The sequence below is a fragment of the Cebus imitator genome, unplaced genomic scaffold (assembly GCF_001604975.1).
Source record: "Cebus imitator isolate Cc_AM_T3 unplaced genomic scaffold, Cebus_imitator-1.0 Scaffold23, whole genome shotgun sequence".
NCBI classification, from domain to species: domain Eukaryota; kingdom Metazoa; phylum Chordata; class Mammalia; order Primates; family Cebidae; genus Cebus; species Cebus imitator.
The window spans coordinates 4005469-4022750 of record NW_016107338.1 but is presented as its reverse complement, the minus strand read 5'-3'; the positions used below and the strand labels follow the sequence as shown (position 1 = coordinate 4022750).

General features: G+C 42.0%; 1 protein-coding gene across 2 annotated transcripts in view; it reads left to right on the top strand.

The window, feature by feature from the left end:
- Window positions 1-16060: 16060 nt before the first annotated feature.
- ANXA4 (annexin A4) overlaps window positions 16061-17282 on the top strand; it is an 80024-nt gene continuing 78802 nt past the window's right edge. The window contains exons 1-2 of one of the 2 annotated variants that reach the window (XM_037736155.1): window positions 16061-16231; window positions 16469-16584. The gene's annotated coding sequence lies outside the window, so the exon portion shown is untranslated. The remainder of the gene's footprint in view (window positions 16232-16468; window positions 16585-17282) is intronic. The other variant, XM_017522059.2, reaches the window with a different exon arrangement.

Sequence of the window (17282 nt, the reverse complement as noted above, 5' to 3'; positions counted from 1 at the left end):
GGAGGAGGCACTACTAACGTCACATACACACTTTTTCCTTCCAGTAGTGATGATAGGGAAGCGCTGTTGGGTAAGGCAAAATTACGTCTCTATTAACAGTTCCCCAAACCTGCCTTTTGGGTAGATGGGTTTGAAGTGCTGGCCCTGAGGATCCAAAAGCCACAATGTCACTATTTATATTAAAATTCATGACTTTGTTGTAGTCACCAGTAGGCCTCCCTTTGTCTACCAGGATGCAGAAAGTAACAACATAGGGCCTGGTTCCACCTCAACTCAATGTTTGAGACTTGTTTTCTGGAGGCTGGGTCCTAGTTCTATTCTTGGGGTCCGGAGTCTCCTGCCATGACAGAATCTTTGTTAACCAACTTCAGCATAACTGGCTCCCTTCCCTTGTTGCATGAGGCTTCTCAGACCTCTGGTGGACATTTTCCATCCATCTGCCAGACCCACCCAGACTTGCTCGAACTTAGCAGTGGCCACAAACTCAGCTCAGGCTGAAAGCTCCACTACAAAAGCGTATATGAAAGAGCTGAGTAATGATGCTGACTCTCCCTTGGACTATTTGCAGCTGTTTGTTTTTGAAAATAGCCAACTTAATTGCAGTCACTTCAGGGCAATCCACATCCACCTAGAGTACATATTTGTGAAAACAAATGAGACCATGTTGACCCCTATGATCAGAGCTTATTTTCATGATAGCTTGGTTTGATGACGCTTGAATATAAGCTATATCTCAGCAGCTCGAGGGCACGACCTTGAAGAGCAGGTTTTTTTTTTTTTAAAAGCCAATAATTGAACAAAAAAAATGCCTTCCTTACTCATCCTTGTCAGCTGTCATGCATCTGAGTAGAGTAAAGGATGGAGTAGGACATTTCCTTGGAAGCAATGATTTGCAAATGCATTATTTGACTGTCAAACTATGCTGAACTTTATTTTGATATAATGCAAATGATTAACCTCCCTGTGGTCAAATAAGGTGTCTCTTTTTGTTAAGCTGCAGAAGTTCATGGTAAGCAAAACAGGTTTTGGGGACGGAAAGAAAAGGTGTCACTTTTGGGGCAGGAAAAAAATAGAAATACCAAATGCTGATGGTATTTCTTAGATATATTTTCTGTAGCATATTAGATTACCCTTGTTGGGAATGGGGTTGGGGGTATGGCTCACTGTGTCTGTAGGTCAGGTAAACAGGAAGTTCTGAGAATATCTAATATCTGATATCTAGAAGTGATATAAACTGGGCAATACCTCTTCCCAAACAGCATTGGAGTTCATTGAGTAAAGATGATTACAGTGCCAAAAGAGGGCCCCAGTCAAGAAGTTGTGCTGATCGAAGGCGTGTTGCTTGTCAGTTCCCTTGCTGTGCTGTACATTGTTTAGAGGCCCAGGTTGGATGTGGAGCAAGCTGTGGGTGCCACTTTTTCCTTGAAGACCATGATCTGTGACTTTCTTAAGGTGACCAGTTAGGAAAATGGTAAAGTTGAGATTCAAACTCCCATTTTTATTTTGGAATTTAGTGAGATTTTCTTTGCAAATGAATATGTTGTCAGTTTTTGCAAATGTTTAGTAGACAACTGGAAAAAAATAGTCTTTAATAGTAAAATGAAGCATTATTTAAAATGTTTGTTCTTGTAGATATAGTAAATTTTCATCTTTAGGGATATTAAGCCAAAATATTTATTTACTTAATGAAAATTAACATCTGAATTAGTCTTAAGATGTACTAGAAAATAAAACATGAAGAATTATCACTGTTAAGCTGTTAATATGCTATGAAGCAGCTGTCATCTCAGATCTAACACCAGAAAACTGTTGGTAAAAATCTGCAATTTGGCTGGGCCTAGTGGCTCACCCCTGTAGTCCCAACACTTTGGGAGGATGAGGCTGGAGGATCACTTGAGCCCAGGAGTTTGAGACCAGCCTGGGCAATGTAGAGGCCCCATCTACAAAAAATAGAAAAAATTATCTGGGCCTGGTGGGCATGCCTGTAGTCCCAGCTGAGGAGTCCAGCTCAGGGCTGAGCTGGGAACATCACCTTCAAACTAGAAAGTTGAGGCTTCAGTGAGTGGTGATTGCACCACTGCACTCCAGCCTGGGTGACAGAGTGAAATCTTGTCTCAGAACAAAAAAAAAAGAGAAGAGAAAAGAAGGTACTTACTCTGAACTCTAGTCCAGTTCATAAATATTAATTCTGCCTTATAAATAATATTCAGATTTGTCATTTTCTGGCCTGTTTTAATCTATGAAAGACATAGCTGTTTAAAATTTACTTTTGCTTCATACTGTAAAACTTTTTGAAAATTTTCTTCTTTGACCTCTTAGGTGTTATGTTTTTTATGTTTCTGAATTTTTTTTCTTACAGTTCTATTTTTTTTTTAATGCTCACTCATCCTTGAAGATTGAAAATTCTATCCATGCTTTGCATTTGTTCCAACAAGGGATGAGCTAATTTTTTTTTTTAATCTGGCCTTACTGAATCAATGATCTAATTCTTTTTGGCTCCCTGCCTGTCTATTCTGATGCTCTTAGAATCTTCCTCTCATTATCCTAGGCTGCAGTGTTGACTACCATCCAGCAGCTTGAAAGCATGGTAGAGGAAGCCATCTGGCAAAAAATGTCACCCCAGCAAAGTTTCTTCTCTTGGCTTTGCTAAGCCACTGTCCCAAGGGACCAAAGGTTATCTGGCCTCTAGTCTCTCCTCCTTCCTGGCCAGCAGCCAGATTGGACGTGGCCTGGCCATCCTCCTGAGACTGCCATTGCCAATATTGTAACAGTGAGAGAATCAAACATAGCTGCCTCTATCTTGCTTCAATTTAACTGCCTTCGTGTGTTTCTACATGTAGGCTAAGCTAATTGTGGAAAGAATTTAGATCATAGGTTAACTATAGAACCTATAATGATTACCTCTGTTTGGAAACAGCTCCCTGAGGAGACAAGGAAATATGCACACAGCATTTAAACAATGCTGTCTTAATTTTTGTAGCAACAAGGTGAACCTGACAAGCATTTGACCACGAACAAAGAGACTTTCCAACCTCCTCAAACCCCTGTTGATGTCCATATGTCTGTAGTCACCCGTCACCTCTAGATCTTAAACCCCCTCTGTTCTCCCATCCCCTAATGTAAAAGGAGCCAAAAAAATCTATTAACGTAAGATGATTCTTTAGGACATTCGACCACCATCTTATTAGTTTGCTGGCTCCCTGAAAAAAAACTTATCTTCCTTGCCCCAACATCTTTCTCTTGAGTTATTGGCTGTCATGCAGCAAGCAAAATGAGCTTTGGATGCAGCTGCAGATTGCCAGGAGTTCCTCTTTGTGGCCAGCTGACTCCATGTGGAGAAACTTTGAGGTGAGTTCCTAGCAGCTGCTGAGACCATTTTTTCTAAGGACCCCTCTCCCTCAAGTCCCTGGGACAGCACTGCTGCCCCAGCACCCTGGCACATGGCTGTTGAGCAAGGAACTGGCAAAGCTATGCAAGTTGATGAACTCTATGTGGAAGAAGAGTAAGTCACTCTGGTGTATACAACCAGGAACTCCTTACCCCTGTTTGGGCTTTTCCCTTGCAATAGGCCACTTTGTTTTTGTATTTGCCTGTATACCCTTTTGGAAAGGGGAATAGTTGTTGGACTTTTACCCAATTTGATAATCGGTGCATTTGTATTTGTCTGTCAGTTGTCTTTGTGGACCCCTGGCTTATATATTTTAAAACATAGGAAAGCTCCAAAGCATACCAGTTTTTCTGGGACTTCAGCTGATTATATATTATGACCATTTTTGTGCACATTTAAAGACTAATGGGCAAATTACAGTAAGAAAAAGTCAAAGCTCAAATGGTTAACCTGCAATGATAGAGTTCAATAGGGACTTCTAAAGCTCTCTGTTTTTTTCCTTTTCTGCCTGCTTTGAATTGGTTGTTATTAACCTACTTGTGTTGAGATAAAACTCACTCTTTATATCCCTGTGTCTGATTAAGACAAGTACACTTTTCATCAGGTTTGACTTCCAGGTTGTCTAAATGGGTTTCCCATAAGGAGAAGCAATCATACGGCAGATGGACTTTCCTTACCTCTTTGTAATTGACCTATAAAACATATTTTATGGTTTATTGAGATAATTCCTGTTTTTCTTACTAAGTTTTTGATCCCTTAGGAAAACTGAGACTTAAAAGAATTAAGGTTTTTACATCCATGTAACTTTCTGTATTGCTTTTAAAGTCCTTGTGGTGTTAAGTTATAGGGCTTTGACTCCTGGGTCTGAAAAGTCACTGACTCCTGCTAAATCTTGAACATTGACACCAGTCAAAGCCTTGTCTTCAGACTGGAGAGAATGTGACAATCAAAATGAATTGCTTTTCTGAGACACAGGGCCAAAAATTAAAACTATTTAATCCTCCTAGGCCCAGGCACTATCATGGAAGAGGCGAGTGTATGAGATTATAGGGGCTGATTTTGAGGGATAAGATTCGTTCAGAGTTTCTCTATAAATTAAACATTAATATCAAAAGTTCCTGATGCAAAGCCACTGTCTGAGCACTGTGTTGGAATAACAAGGTTTCCTTAGGGCACTGATCTGCTCTTTAATGAAAAATTGTAAAATGTTATAAAAGGTTTATGGAGATCTTACCTTATGGTCAAACTGATTGAAAGATTTGTTTATAACGTTTATTAAAAGTATCTTTAACATTAATAATGCACTATACAAAGGTAAAATTTGGTCTTCTCCTTTGAGCAAAAATTTTGTGTAATATTAATAAGATAATAAAAGATTTTTGTTTACCATGTGAGTAAACTACAGGAAAAAGAGGGAAGAGAGAGAGAGAGAGAGACAGATTTAGTTGGCCTCATGCTATCTTTATTAGGTCTTATGATTGGGAACTGAGTCTCCTCTCTGTCAAGGAGTAAAGGCCTTTGCTTTTCAAACTCTTTAAATTATCACTTTGGCTAAATGAGTGACAATTATTTCACAGTGACCTGTGATCTCAAGTATTTTATTTTATTAATTTATTCTTTTAGACAGCATCTCACTCTGTCACCCAGGGTGGAGTGCAGTGACATTAACATGGCTCACTGCAGTCTTTATCTCCTGGGCTCAAGCAATCCTTTCACCTCAACCGAGTAGCTGCACACTCACGCCCAGCTAATTTTTTATTTTTTTTGTAGAGATGGGGTCTTGCCATGTTGCCCAGGCTGATCTCAAGTGTTTTAAAGCTTCGATATTTAATAAATTTTCCAAAATTAAATTTCAAATTCTCAACTCAGCCTTTTAACCCTCAACTAATTTTTTAGCTATTAAGTCCCCTGGAGGCCTAAGAGAGACCTATTAGGCTTAATTAGTATGTTAAAATTATATAGGAAGCATTGTCAAATATGAAATTGTATTTAACTTTCTTTGGGTTATATTTATTAATGTATAAATGTGTTACTAATATGTGTTCCAAAATTGTATGCGATTCCTAAAATTCTTACATGTCTTAGCATATGTTATCAGCAATAATTATGATTTTTATGTCAAATTGTTATATGCCACAGAAATAGCCAAATTTCTTTGTCAATTGTCTTTATGACAATTCTAAGACTTTTGTCATCCACAATTAATTGTTTTGCACTAATTCTGTTTTCTTCCCATTCTGTTGGTTGCCTGTTCACTCTAATGATAGTTGCTTCTTTAGGATAGTTCACGAAAGGGACTCTGACAGGTACTCTTGAATGCAGGTTTCTGATAACTTTGGAGATTGTACCATTTGGACAAGAGAAAAATATTCCCAGACTCTAATTGAAAAGTTGATGTATTCATGAGGATTTCTAGCTTGGCATCAAGCAAAATAATTAATTACATGGGACAGAACTAATAGGGGACTAAAATAATTTTTTAACTTTCTTGTTTGAAACACTGATGATTCTTTATGCTTTGTTTTTCAGAGTCAAAAAATTTTTTTCTTTTAAACTATATACAATGTTTAATAATTGAGTAAAGTATACTCTTGTGAGCAAAATTTAAAGCATATTTCTTTCTCTCTACCTGATTTATTCAGAATTTTGAAACTTTTTGAGTATTCTTAAGTTATTGTAATATAGTTGTTTGACTAAATTTGTTTTCTTTTGTAAAAGGACACAATTGAAGACACTGGTTATTTTACCAAGGCTTTGGCTAGAATGACATTTTTTAAAAATTATACTTTAAGTTCTAGGGTACATGTGCAGAACATGCAGCCTTGTTACATAGGTATCACATGCCATGGTGGTTTGCTGCATCTGTCACCCTGTCATCTACATTGGGTATTTGTCTTAATGCTATCCCTCCCCTAGCCCCCCACCCTCCCAAAGGCCCCGGTGTATGATGTTTCCCTCCCTGTGTCCATGTGTTCTCATTGTTCAACACCCACTTATGAGTGAGAACATGCGGTGTTTGGTTTTCTGTTCTTGTGTCAGTTTACTGAGAATGATGTTTTCCAGCTTCATCCATGTCCCTGCAAAGGACATGAACTCATCCATTTTATGGCTGCATAGTATTCCATGGTGTATTCATGCCACATTTTTTTTTTAATCCAGTCTATCATTGATGGGCATTTGTGTTGGTTCCAAGTCTTTGCTATTGTGAACAGTGCTGCAATAAACATATGTGTGCATGTATCTTTATAATAGAATGATTTATAGTCCTTTGGGTATATACCCAGTAATGGGATTGCTGAGTCAAATGGAATTTCTATTTCTAGATCCTTGAGGAATCACCACACTGTCTTCCACAATGGTTGAACTAATTTACACTCTCACCAACAGTGTAAAAGCATTTCTATTTCTCCACATCCTCTCCAGCATCTGTTGTCTCCTGATTTTTTAATGATCACCATTCTAACTGGCATGAGATGCTATCTCAATGTGGTTTTGATTTGCATTTCTCTAATGACCAGTGATGATGAGTTTTTTTTCATATGTTTGTTGGGTGCATAAATGTCTTCTTTTGAGAAGTGTCTGTTCATATCCTTCATGCACTTTTTGATGGGGCTGTTTTTTTTCTTGTAAATATGTTTATGTTCTTTGTAGATTCTGGATATTAGCCCTTTTGTCAGGTGGGTGGATTGCAAAAATTTTTTCCCATTCTGTTGGTTGCCGGTTCACTTTAATGATAGTTTCTTTTGCTGTGCAGAAGCTCTTTAGTTTAATTAGAACCCATTTGTCTATTTTGGCTTTTGTTGCCATTGCTTTTGGTGTTTTAGTCATGAGGTCCTTGCCCATGCCTATGTCCTGAAAGATATTGCCTAGGTTTTCTTCTAGGTTTTTTTTTATGGTGTTAGGTCTTATGTTTAAGTCTTTAATCCATCTGGAGTCAATTTTTGTGTAAGGTATAAGGAAGGGGTCCAGTTTCAGCTTTCTGCATGTGGCTAGCCAGTTTTCCCAACACCATTTATTAAACAGGGAACCCTTTCCCCATTGTTTGTTTTTGTCAGGTTTGTCAAAGATCAGATGGTTGTAGATGTGTGACGTTGTTTCTGAGGCCTCTGTTCTGTTCCATTAGTCTGTATCTCTGTTTTGGTATTGAATGACATTTTTAAAGATACATTCAGACTGCTTTGAAGAATTGATATTGACTTTATAAAGCTGATGAAAAGCCCCTTGGAAAGACTGACCTTATACCATGTCTATGTGTTTCTTTACAGAGTTCCTGACCTATAGTAAGTTTTAAAAAATGTCACTTTCAAACAGGCTCAGGAACCCCAAGTTATTTTGAGATCTTGAGAAGAGAGTTTACCCAATTCATACAGCTATCTGCAGGCACAGTTAAATCCTTGGCTGGGCTTGAGGCTTTTAACAAGTCTAATTTGCAATTCCTTATGAAAAAACAAGTTCCAGCAAAGCCAATTTTTTAAAAAAGGGCCCATATGGCAAATAATTATTGCTGCAATTTAGGCAAATAATCAGGCCAAGTATTATAAAACTAAAACTTATTTTGCAAATAAATTGATTCTACTTTGACTTGTCTTTGGTAGAAATACAGGACTTAGGAGAAAAATTATACATTTTAGAAGAAAACTATAGTACACCTGGTATTAGATTCTAGCCTTTTCCATTGTTTCTGAGTGTTTATTATTTTCCTACCTGCAATGCCACCTCCCAAAATGAGACACAGCTATTTAATGGGACTGGCCTATTCCTAGACCTGTTACTTTTAAATGTTAAGCCTCTACTCCAAGGTAAACATGGATGATATGTTACATGCATGTTTGTTCAATACATGTGTGTTCATCATGGATATTTATAGCCCCTCCTGCCACGTGTTAAATACATATGTTTAGCCGATCTGTTGTCATGGTCCTGCAGGCATCCAGGTACAACTGACAGTAAGGAACAAACTTATTTATGTTCTTATTGATGGAGGGCCATATATTCTGTAATTGACACCCATCTACCCTCTGGTTTGAACAAGACAATAATGGTAATAGGAGTGTCAAGGGAAACTGTGATTTGCCCCTTCCTGCAACCTTATGTTGCCATCTTGGAGATCTTGATTAATGGGAAAAATTAAAAAGATAAACCATACTGTAAAAAGAAACATTGCCAAAATATGTCAAGAAACTAATTTGACTTGGGATAAGGCATTGCTGTTTGCCCTGTTGTGGATTAGAGTAGCTACCCCAAAGTAGGCTGAAATTGAGCCCCAGTGAAATATTACATGCAGAATCACTCATTCCACAGATGTAGCCCTAAATTCCTTTCAACTGGGAGATCAGATCCTTCTAAAAACCTAAAAAGAACAAGTGAATAGGACTGTTTGAGATGTTGCTGAATACCCACTTATCAGTGAAGTTTGCTGTAATAAAACTGTGGGTACACTATTCTCAAATTGACACTACTAGAGAGACCCTGCTATCTCAAAAACTGGAGAAACAAGAAGGGAGGTGCCTGTAATCATTGCTCCTAAAAGGAGCATTAAGGGACATTTCCTATACCAGGTCAAATAGTTTCCTTTCACAGTTATCCCCTTGTCAACCCTGCCCAGTGGAAAGTAGCTGAATGAGAGACGACATCCTGTGGTCCCTAACTCCACAAGATTATGGAATGAACCTTTGACACTGGGAAATTGTAACAGAGAGAGAAATCTAACATAGCTGACACCATCTCGCTTCGAACCTCGCAAGCTAACTGCTTTTGCTCATTCCTACATGTAGGCCAAGCTAATCATGAAAAGAATTTATTTTATAGTTTAACTGTAGAACTAATGACTGTCTCTCTTTTGAAACAGACTTCTGAGGAGGTAAGGAGGTATGCACGCAAGTAACAATGCTATCTTAAAGATTTATAGAAACAGGGTGGATCTGACAAGTGGTTAACCATGAACAAAGAAGATTCACAATCTCCTTGGATGCTGGCTGATGGCCAGATATCTGTGGTCACCAGTCCCTTCTGGACTTTAACTCCTTTCCTGTTCCCCTTTCCCCCAACATAAAAGGAGCCTAAAAATCTATCAACTTAATGTGCTTTAGGACACTAGTCCACCATCGTCTTGGTTTACTGGCTCCCTGAAACAAAGTCATCTTCCTTGCCCCAACACCTTGTCTCCCAATTTATTGATTGTTGTACAGTAAGCAGTATGAGCTTTAGACTCAGCTGCAGTATCAGAGGGACTTGCCACTCTGGGAGAAAATTCCCCTGTTTACATGCCTTTGGCCCTTTCAGTGAGTATTTAGAGGGAAGATTCAAGTCTAGGCTAAAACCCAATTCTACCTGTAAATGTTCTGCTTGTCTATCGCTCCAAAAAATAACACTCAAAACTCAGCGGTGTGAAACAACCACAATCATTTATTATTATCCCTCAGGATTCTGGTGATTGGCTCGGCTCAGCTAGGTGGTTCCCACTTTAAGTGTGTCACTTGGCTACCATTAGACAGAGACTGTACTGGAGTGGTCTTGAAGGCTTCCTTATTCATATGTCTGGCACTGGGACTGGGAAAATTCAAACTGCTGGGGGATGAAACAGCCAAAGCTCCTCGACTGTTTCTTTATTTTCATGGGGTCTATTTACATGATCTCTGCAACATGGTGGTTTCAGGGCTGCTGTACTTGTATATGCCAAAGGCACACGTTCTGAGCAAGAGAGCTAAAGGATACCTGGAGCTAGGTGGCCAGGTCACCTTTTAAGGCTCAGTTTTGAAAGTCACATAGCATTACTTTGGTTGTGCAGTCACAGAAACCCATATAAGGAACCTACATGGGTTCAAGGGGAAAGAACTTAGATGCCACCTCTTGATTGAGGTGGGGGCAGGGTTTTTGGAAGGGCACATGAGCTGATCATGTTGTTGCCGAAATTCTGAAAAATGCAATATCCAGCAGGAAGTTTAATGCAATTTGTTGAATTAAAAATGATTGTGTACCATCAATAGTAATACTTATTGACACATACTCTATGCAAGTATCTAACTCATAGAGCTGTATGAGGGTTAATTGATTAACACCATGTATGTAAAGCACTAGAACACTAACTGGCACGTAGTAAGTGCACATAGTAAATAAATGTTAGCTATACTCTATAGTTAAGAAAAATTAGAAGTAGGTAACTACAATATTTATTAATTACCCTTCCCCATCATTCAATTCTCAGTTGTTAATTCTGCTATTGCTTTTTTAAGAAAAAACTTTATTGGCTTATGTCCTTGTTTAGGTGGAAAAGCTTTCACCATCTGAAAGCTTCTTACAAAAAGGTATATGGGAGTTAAATATTTTGAAATTGCATGTGTCTGAAATATATTGACCCCCACATTTGACCGCTAATTTGTATGCGTATGAGAATCTATGTTAGAAATATTTTCTCTCAGCGTTTTATTTACTTATTTGTTTAATTTCTTTAGATACAGAGTCTTGCTGTATCACCCAGGCTTGAGTGCAGTGGTGCTATCTTGGCTCTCTGAAACCTTCGCTTTCCAGGTTCAAGTGATTCTCATGCCTCAGTCTCCTGAGTAGCTGGGATTACAGGTGCTCACCATCATGCCTGGCTAATTTTTTATTTTTTAGATTAGAGATGGGATTTTACCATGTTGGCCAGGCTGGTCTTGACTTCCTGTCCTCAGGTGATCCACTCACCTTGGCCTCCCAGAGTGCTGGGATTACAGGTGTGAGCCACTGCACCTGGCCTTCTCTCAGCATTTTAAAGACATTATTGTATTCCTTTGTCTTTCAGTTTCATGCGTTGCTACTGAGAAATCAGATGCCATTCTGATTCTGGATCCTTTATGTGAAACTTCATTTCCTCCTGGGCTCTTGAAAGATCTTCCTTATGTCCTCAGTCTTCTGAAGTTTTGTCACGATGTGCCTTGGTGTGGTTCTGGTTTTGTCCATTGCACTGTGCTCAGTGAGCACTTTCAGTGTGGAACCTCATGCTCTTCAGTTCACAAAATACATAAATGAATTATTTAATTCATTTCTGCCCCTGTGTTCCAGATGTCCAGGGCTGGCTTTCTAATCTTCTTATCCTTTCTTATTTCTTTCCCTTCTCTTTGCCTTTTGTCTGTGCACTCTAGGATATTTTCTAATTTTATCTTCTTAACATTCTACTGAGTTTTTCATTTTTACTATCATATTTTTTATTTAAAAGAGCTGTGTTTGGTTCTATGAGTGTTCCTTTTTTAGATTATCTATTTATTTACTTATTGAGATAGGGTCTCACTATGTCGCCCAGGCTAGACTGCAATGGCTATTCACAGGTGTGATCATAGCACACTACACCCTCAAACTCCTGGGCTCAAGTGATCCTCCAGCCTCAGCCTACCAAGTAGGAGGGTCTACAGGCTCATGTCATCGCTCCCAGCTTTGCTGTTTTATTTGGTCTTTCTCAGAGAAGATCAATGATAGATTTCTCAACGTTTTCTTCTCCCCATATACTGTTTTTCTTCCTTGTCTCTTTTTTCCTGTTAGCATGTTTTGGGTTATATCTTTAATGTCAGATCCTTCCCTTATATTGTGATGACCTTCAGCTGCCTGCTCTTATTTAAGTGTGCCACATTTAGCAAAAAAAAAAAAAAAGAATAAAAAAGACAAGACATCTGGTTAAATTTGAATTTTAGATAAACAGTGAATAATTTTTAGTATAGGTATGTCTCATGCAATATTTTGGACATACTTATAGTTCATGACTATTTTCTATTTCAGTAAAATGTTACTTTTTGTTTAACTGAAAATCAAATTTAACTAAGTGTCCTGTATTTTATCTGGCAACCCTAAGAGTGAGATCTACAAAGCTGCCTGGAAGCCCTGAGTGCATGTGTAAGTGGGTGGGGCATGACAAGGGTGAGTTTCCCAACAGGTTGCTCCAGCTCCATTGCATACATAATTACATCTTTTCGGATCTTTCCTCTTAGATTCCCCAGAGAAGAGTATTCCAAACTCCCCATCCTAGTGAGTTTGATCCTGGCTGCCAGAGTTCTAGGAGCCAAGTGGGAAGAATACCAAGCAGCTTAGCAGACATCATCTTAGGTTTCATATGGCTCTTCAATTTCAGTATAGTAGCCCTAGTCTTGTGTTAATCTCATGGCCTTGATGAAAGATGTCTGCAAATTCTTTGCATCCTCTCACCCCTCCCTATTAAGGGATGGAGCCTAATACCCTTCTCTTGAATCTAGGCTGGCTTTGGTGACTGTCAGGACCTACAGAATGCAACAGAAATAATGTTCAACAGCTTCCAAGCCTGCATAATAAGTAGTCTTGTAACTTCTGCCTGGATGTTTTGGAGTATCCTTTCTGGAAACTCCGAGCCTCCATGAAGGAAATCTGACTACCCTGAGACTGCCATGTGAAGAGAGCATGTGTAGATGCTCTGGTTGACAGTGCCAGTTGAGACCAACCTTCCAGCTCTCCTTATCATGATACCTAATGTGTGAGTTCTACAGACTGGTCCATCTGCCAGCTGGATAACACCAAGTGACCTTTGTTGATGTCACATGGAACAGAAGACTGCTCAGTTCCAATTCAGACCCATAAAATCATGAGATAGAATGGTCATTGTTTTAAGTCACCTTCAAGTTTTGGGGTGTTTTTTTAAGGCAGCCTTAGGTAACCAGAACACTTCAACTGCATCTGGTGTCCCCATTCCAGACAGCCTCTGCATGATTCTTCAGAGAACATGCTTCCAATCATCCGCCCTCGTGGAAGAGGAGCAGTGGCCGCTGTGCAGTGTTGAGGATGCTGACTGCTTGAACAGACTCACAAGAAATCGTCCTGGGTTTAGTTTCACCTACACACCCACTTTCAGACACACCCAGTGTGGCAAACTCTCTTATCCCAAGAAATCCTACAGTCATGTTGCTTCATGGATTTCCCTACTCCTGGTTTGGAAGTTGGCTTTTTCAGGCCTGCTAAGTCAGTTGTTATCTGTCCACATGCTTTCCAGGTTTCAAACTTTTATTTTTCCCTCTCTTGTTCCCTTGTCCTTGTGAGATTTTAATTTTTTTTTTAAAGTGGGGGTTTTTTTGTTTGTTTTTGGAGACAGGGTCTCACTCTGTCACCCAGGCTGGAGTGCAGAGGCACAGCTCACTGCAGCCTCAAACCCCTGGGCTCATGTGATTTTCCTGCCTCAGCCTCCCTAGTGGCTGGGACTAGAGGCGTGTGTCACCAGCTTGACTACTTTTTTTTTTTTTTTAAAGAGACATGGTGGATGGGGGAGAGAGTATCATCATGTTGCCCAGGCTGGTCTCGAACTCCTGACTTCGAGCCATCCTCCCACCGTGGCCTCCCAATGTGCTGGTATTACAGGCGTGAACCACAGCACCCAGACCTATCTTTAATTTAAACACTCCTTGGAGTCGAATTTTGACAATTACATTAATTTTTAAAATACCCTTAGATCAGGTTTCCTAGAAACAGAGCCTGAGCCTGGGATTCTTGTGCAAGTGCTGTAGGGACGGTATTCTCGAGGGAAGCCTCTGAATAAGTGAGGGAAATAGGATAGGCCAGAGGGAGAAGCAGAGCAAAGATAATGGTTTCTGATGAAATTTAGCCTCAGTCTGATCCCATGAGAGCTGGGCATATGAGGGGTGCCACAGATTTATTCCTGGCCTTTTGTACCCCATAAAATTTAGGCTCTGGCTGTGGCTTCCCCAGCCTTGTGTGAGTGCAGATGTCGGCAAAAGAGGGCAGTGAGGGGGCAGTGAGCTGGGCTGGATGCACCCACCTAGTAAAGGTTATTCAAGTGGGTGCCAACAGCATCTGCTTCATTCCTAACCTTTATTTTTTTTCGTGTAGCCTAATTTTTTCTTTTAGAGACAGGGTTTCACCATGTAGCACAGGCTGGGCTCCTGAACTCCTGGCCTCAGGCAACCACCTGGGCCTCCCAAAGTGCTGGGATTACAGGCGTGAGCCACCACACCTGGCCTAATTGTTGCTTCTAAGAGATGCATTGTCACTCTAATCTTTCTGAGGAAATGAATTATCTGTATTTCATTTTTTCCTACTGTTTGCCCTTTAATTTTTTGTTTTGTTTTTGTTTTTGTTTTCAGACAAGGTCTCACTCTGTCGCCCAGGCTGGAGTGCAGTGGTGCAGTCATCAGTCATAACTCACTGCAACATTGAATTCCTGGGCTTAAAGCCACCCTCCTGCCTCAGCCTCCTGAGTAGCTGGGACTACAGGCGCCACTACAGTGATCGGCTAATTATTTTACTTATGTTTTCTTTTCTTTCTTTCTTTTTTCGAGACAGTGTCTTGCTCTGTCACCCAGGATGGAGTGCAGTGGCACAATCTCTGCTCACTGCAGCGTCTCCACCTCCTGGGCTCGGGTGTTTTTCCCGCCTCAACCTACTGAATAGCTGAGACTACAGGCTGACGCCACCACACCCGGATAATTTATTGTTGTTGTTGTTGTCGTTGTTTTGAGGCAGGGTTTCACCACGTTGGCCAACCTGGTCTCGAACTCCAGGGCTCAAGCGATCCACCTGCCCTGGCCTCCCAAAGTGCTGGGATTACAGGCGTGAGCCATCGTGCCCAGCCTTAATTTTTAAATTATCATATGCAGCTAGAGAAAGAACCAGTTTTAGAATCCAAATCAGTCTGATGCTAAAACCCGTGCTCTAAACCATATTAAACCACCTTTTAAAATTACATCTTAATGAAATAATTTACTGTCACCTCTCCAGCTTTAAGGGTGCCAGTAACCACTTAGATTTTGATGTGTCGGATAGAAAACACTCCCCAAACGGGCTACTCTCTTTTTTTTTTTTTTTTTTTTTTTTTTTTTTTTTTTTTTTTTTTTTTTTTTTTTTTTTTTTTTTTTTCCAATTGAATTTGCCTATAGACTCAACGGATTCATTCTGCAAGCATTCACTACGTGCCGGTATCGGTGCTGGGCATGGGTGCAAGACGACCTGGCCCTAGCTGGTGGCTTCAAGAGGCCGTGTCCAGCAGGGGAAGCAGATACGGACACACAAAACTATTACAAGGGGTGAGCGCCGCGCCAAGCCGAACCGGGAGCTACGGACAGTGTCTAAACCTCAATCACTCACGGAAGTAGAGAGAAAGATCCGGGGCTGCTCCTAGCTCCTACTCCAAAGCTTTCCTGGCCTGCTGGGCGCACAGGGAAGGTGGAAGTGTGGAACTGCTGGAAACTTTCGGGAACGTGTGTTTTCATGTGAAAGAGGGAAATGAATGTGCCCTTTAGATTTCACTTTCTACTTTTCCGGCCACGGGCTCTGCCCGAGCGTGCCGCTGAAAGAGAAGCGGTTTCCCGGGTAGGAGGGAAGCGCGGATTCGCGGCGGGACTCTGGCTCCTCGCGGCGGGACTCTGGCTCCGCGCGGCGCTGGGCGTGGCCGGCGCAAGGAGGAGCTGGCGAGGTGCCCCGGGCTCGGCCCTCCGAGGGTGTGGGGCGCCCGGGAAACCGGGACCCCGAGAGTCCAACTGCTCCCACCCTGAGGGGTCAGGAGCGGCGCTGGCTGGACAGGGGACACCGTCCGATCCCGGCAGGGGGGAGAGGCCGGGAACCGGGTGGGCCTGGGGCGCGGGCACAAGCGGAGGGCGGCGCCGCCGGGGGTCGAGGCCCGCCCCTCGCAGGGATCCAGGCGCTGCAGTCCCGGCCCGGGGCCCAGGTGCGCTTCGCCTGGAGAGGAATTTTCCGGTCTTGAGGGCAGAAGAACAACCAGGAACTCGAGCTCAGTCTCCACCCCAAAGTGGGGCGGATCCGTCCGGGATAAGACCAGCTGTCTACCCTGAGCAGGGTGTGACCACAGCAGCCGCATTGGAGGAGCGCAGCCTGGCGTCGGTACGAGGGGCAAAGGGGCTCCGGGCCGGGGGTCCTGGGCTCAGGGAAGTGGGTGGGCGACCCGGGAGCATCTCGCGGGGATACCCGGCTCCGCTCCGCGCCCGAGACGGGGTGCCTGTCGCCGGCTTGCGGGCCAGGACGGGCCGCCACAGGGAGGAGGGAGCCAGCGGGCCCGGGACTCGCTCTGGGTGGGCAAGAGGGAGGCGAGCGCGGTGCTTAACCACCCGCACCGTCCAGGACAGCCAGGGCCGCTTACACAGCTCAGGACGCGAGTCAGAGACCACAGCAGTTATTTATTCAGTACAAGTGCTGCGCCTGGGCATGAAAAAGAAAGGACCGAGATCATCTTGCTTGTAGCTAACTCTAACACCTCTTATAGTTTACTTTTTAATTCTTTCTTTCCTCCGTTGAAGAAACTTACTCCTTTCTCCTAGATCCTTAACACTTTCTAACCTTATCATGTGTCTAATGCCCTCAGCACAGTGCCCGGCACATTGGAGTCTGATTATTATCAGGTCCATGACTTGAGTTGGCCAATGGTGCAGTCTCACAATACCAGCTGGAGACTTTGGGGCCAAAGAGGATTGCTTCTCAACGATTTGCCGGCTGAAGTGCTCCCCGCCCCGCCAGGTCGATGCAAGTCTTCTGAGCTGATAGAACATAGTAGGCCCTGCATAACTCGTGTTTTTCGTGGAACTGGGCATATGCTCCCTCCCGCTGACAGTGGGAAGGATGAATAGGGTGTCCTCCAAGTTATCCATTCCCCTGCCCACCAGCCCAGGACACCCCACAACTCCCTTCCATTCGCCACTGTTTGCTCTTTAATTGTTTGTTTTGTTTTGTTTTGAGACAAGGTCTCACTCCTGTAGCCCAGGTTGGAGTGCAGTGGCTCAATCTGCAACCTTTGCCTCCCAGGCTCAGGTGTTTCACCCACCTCAACCTCCGGAGTAGCTGGGACTACAGGCTCACCACCTACCTATAGTCTTAGCTATTCAGGAGGTAACTGGTGACTCTATTGATAACCAAACCCTCCTTTTTTTTTTTTTTTTTT